The sequence below is a fragment of the Colobus angolensis genome, unplaced genomic scaffold (genome assembly GCF_000951035.1).
Source record: "Colobus angolensis palliatus isolate OR3802 unplaced genomic scaffold, Cang.pa_1.0 Scaffold402, whole genome shotgun sequence".
Taxonomy (NCBI): Eukaryota; Metazoa; Chordata; class Mammalia; order Primates; family Cercopithecidae; genus Colobus; species Colobus angolensis.
This window is the reverse complement of record NW_012117400.1, coordinates 1028793-1032729: the sequence shown is the minus strand read 5'-3', so window position 1 is coordinate 1032729 and position 3937 is coordinate 1028793.

The following is a 3937-nucleotide window of genomic DNA, read 5'->3' as shown; positions in this document are numbered from 1 at the left end:
CGGGCCCCGGGCTCCCACCCTCGCCCCGGCACCACCCAGGGGCAGGACCACAGGGAAGCGGGCGGGGCGGACACCGGGAAGCGGGCGGAGCGGACACCGGGAAGGAGGCGGGGCGGACACCGGGAAGGGGGCGGGGCGAATGGGCCAAGCTGGCTCTCAGTCGCTGGCCTTGCTGGCGTCGCCCTTGCTGCCGGCCGGGAGTGATGACGCGTCGAAGCGAGGCTCTTCCAGGAGGGGGCGCTCCTGCCTTGCTCGGGTTCTCCTGGGCCACCACTAAGGGGGACTCTGGTTCCCAGGAGGACCAAGGGGAGCCTTGGGTGCAGAATGGAACTGGGACTGAAGCGTTCCTCTCCCAGCACGGGGCTCTGTGGTCTCTTCACCATGCTCACGCTATAGTTAGAGGGAAATTTCTTGTCACTCACCAGCTGTGGGCCTTTGAACCAGTTACCTAACCTCTCTGTGCCTCTTTGCCCTCACCTAATGGAGCTAATGAGAGCACTTTCCCCAATGGGTTGCTAATGAGGATGGCAGGCGGTAATAATTCCTATGGAATCCCTGGGACAGTGCCCGGTGCATGCAAAGCACTATTATGATATATGCTGGGCCCCGCTCCCCTCACGGCTCCTGGGGCTATCTGTGGCTCCTTCCTATCCTGTCTACTTAACAAATTTTTCTACATCCCTCAGGCCCCTCAGACTCAATGTGTCTGCAATGAAATATGTGAGTCCCTCCTCCCCCAAACCTGCAAAGCCCCCAGCTCGCTGAATGCCCCTTACCCTGGGACCTGCTGATTGGACAAGGCAGGAAGGAGTTGGAGGGTGGCTTGTGCCCAGTAGCCAGGAGACAGCAGCAGGCAGCTGCCGCCCGTCTGTCCCTCCTCCGTGCCCTGCCCTGCCATCTCCTGGAGGGTGGGATCAGGGGGCAAGTCTAGAGTCAGGGAGACCCAGGGACCTGCTGGGAGCCAACTGCAGTCATCCAAGTGACAGGAGGGGACTTTGCTCTGTCCTGAGAGGAGGGAGCAGGCAGGAGTCCGGGGGGTCACAGGAAGGGACCTCAGCCTGGGAGGCCCCGACACAGGCCCAGCGAAGTGCCTCAAGGTCGCTGTCTACCCTTCCACGTGGCTGCTGCCTCAGGCCCTTCTGGAAGCTGAGGGCCGTCAGGGCCTTTGGGATATTTTTTTTTTTAAGCTTTTTTTTCCCCTCTTTTTTGTTTTTGTTTTTCTTTCTTTCTTTTTAGAAAATTTCATTTCAATCACAGCCCCAGCTCAGACATTCAAATTCTTGTGGGTTTTTCTGTGGATCTTTCCTAGGACTGGGGAATTTGGAGGAAGAAACCACGGCAGTGTGGCAGCCTCCCCCAACCCTCCCCATATCCTCTGCTCCTGAGGACCGGGAAGAAACCAGCTCCTGTGTACTCTGGAAGAAAATCTCCCCCCTCCACCCAGCTCCATGGAACCAGTGTGCTAAACAGGCCTCCCCAACCTCAGCAGTTCAGTCTACGGGACCCCAAGGAACTGGCAGGGCCTTGAGAGGCGAAGACCATCTTGAGAGGTTATGGAGACCATCCCCCTGCATGGAGAGCCTGTTGGCCAGCCCTCAGTCCATGGAGATGGTTGCTGAAGACTCAGCAGCAGGCCGCAGCTTCCGTGCCCACGCCACCCCACCACCAGCCGCCCACCGCCCGCCACCGGAATCATAGCACCTCCCAGGCATCTTCCTCTGGAAAAGCTGGAGGCTGGGGAGGGAACAGAGAGGCTGCTGGGCCTCTCAGGAATGGCGAAAGAAGGGGCCCAGAGGTAGAAGCTTCTGGAAATGTGGACTCAAGCTCAATGCAAGAAAGCACTCCTCCCAGAAAGCACTGTCTGAACACCAGGTGGCTGCCAGGAGAGGGAGGGAGCTCCCCGGTCCTAGGAGGTCTATAAGCCCAGGGAGGTGGGTGGGCGGGTATGTGGAGGGTTGAGTCCTACCATGGGGGAAGGAGGGGGCACATCTCTAAGGGGCATTCCAGCCCACAGACCCCGGGTTCTGTGAGGGAGGCCTGGGTGGGTCAGGGGGCAAAAATGTGGCTGAAGGACCCATTGACCTGGAGGAAGGATGTTGCGGGAAAGCTGTGGATGTGGCGGGGAAGCTGGGGAGTCCTGGTCATGGAGGAAAGTTGGCCATGCGTCCCAGCAGGGCCTCAGCTGTGCCAGTGCTTGGAAAACAGGTTGGAAAATGAGACTGGTTGACAGGCACTGGCCCCGCTGTGCCAGAGATGGGCTGGCAGGTGCTGGTGGCATTTGAGGCCTCTCAGTTTGTGTGGTGGGCCCAGTTTGTGTGTACGGCCAAGCAGTTGAGCTCACCAAGCAGGCAGCCTCCCTGACCTGTGGAGGGTATTGAAAAGTCCTCAGAGCAGCTGGGCCCTGCTCCTCATATGACCTTTAGGGCAGACTCCAGGGTGCAGCGGGAATCAACCAGGCCCCCCCACCCATCCCCCGAAGACACCGCGAATCAAAGGAAGCCGAAGTCCAAGGACTTTCCTCTCTGCAGAGGCAGGTCTGCTTCTGGCGGGGGCCGGAGTTAGACCTGAGGGGGAGCCACCCCACCTGGGGGCGCCTAGGTCCTGGAATGCTGTTGGAGCTAAAGCCCTAGAAGGCCTTGCTCCACGGGGCCACATCGACTCCTGGCCCTGAACCAGGGAACCTGGGGAGGAGCCTTTGAGGGACTGAGGTGTCCTCCATCACCTAAGGAACTAAAGTTCCTTAGTAAGGGTGGAGAGTACCAAAGGCAAGCTGTTGAAGACAAGGCAAGTATGCGTGTGTGTGTGTGTGTGTGTGTGTGCGCGCGTGTGTGCGTGTGAGATGTTTTGGGGGAGAGTTCAGGTCTAAGATGAGAAACTGATCACACCCATGGAAGAAGTAAGTGGCGAGCCCTGGCATTGGGTTTAAGGAAGAAATGTGACAGAGTAATGAGGTCAGGCTCAGGACGGTCTGAGTGTGAGGCTCTCCGCAGGCAAGGCAAAGCCAGGGGGCTGCCTCTACCTCGTCTCCTCTCCCTCCCCCTCCTGTTCTCCTCTCCTTCTTCCTTCTTCTCATCTCTTCCCTCTCTTCCTGGGACCTCTCTGCTGCTAAGCTGCCAGGCTGAGCTGTTGGTCACCCATCCACCCCGCATCCTGGCATGCAGGCTCAGTACCCAGGCCTTGTAGGCAGCCCACGCCATCTGCGCCAACCAGGAGCCCACCTGAAACCCAGCCCTATCCTTGCAGATGGGGGAAGAGGTGGAGAACATGAAAGCAGGGGTGGGGATCTTGCAAATGAGACAAGGAAGTGGCTGTAAGCTTGGGGGAGTCCCGCAGCTTGTGGCCCTAGCTCTGCAGGGACCACACTGTCAACCTGGGAAGTGCCTGAAGACTCGACTCTAGAACGTTCTCCTCCTAGGCCTCTGTGTTCATCTTTGGAGTCTACTGGCATATGAGAATGGAGAGGCTACCTTGGGACCTTGGCTTCCTCTTCCTGTCACTTCTAGTCCCTATGCTGGGCCTCCTGCTTTAGGGCCCCATCCTCACCTCCTGCAGCTGAGGGGCCTCATCTGCCCCGTCCTGCCCCCAGGCCACTAGCTCCTGCAAGAGCACATCCGGCAGCCAGCGCAGTCGGCATGGTACCACCATCGCCATCACCATCGCCTCCTGTGGGTCTAGAGGTGCTACCATCACCGCCCCGCCCTGTCCCCCAGGCCACAGGCTCCTGCAAGAGGGCAGGGCCTGCGACCCAGGGCGACTCTTGCCCTGAGGCCAGAGGCAGTTGTAGGGGGTGTGGACAGAGTCTGGCTGGCAGGAAGGCAGTGACCCAGCTGTCCAGCTTTGTCCTCCTGCCCCCGGGCCCCAAAAATGGGAGGGATGGTCTGGGGCCCTGGGGACCTTTGGGTTTCCCGCTTCTGCCCTCGCACTGCCTGTTTGCAGT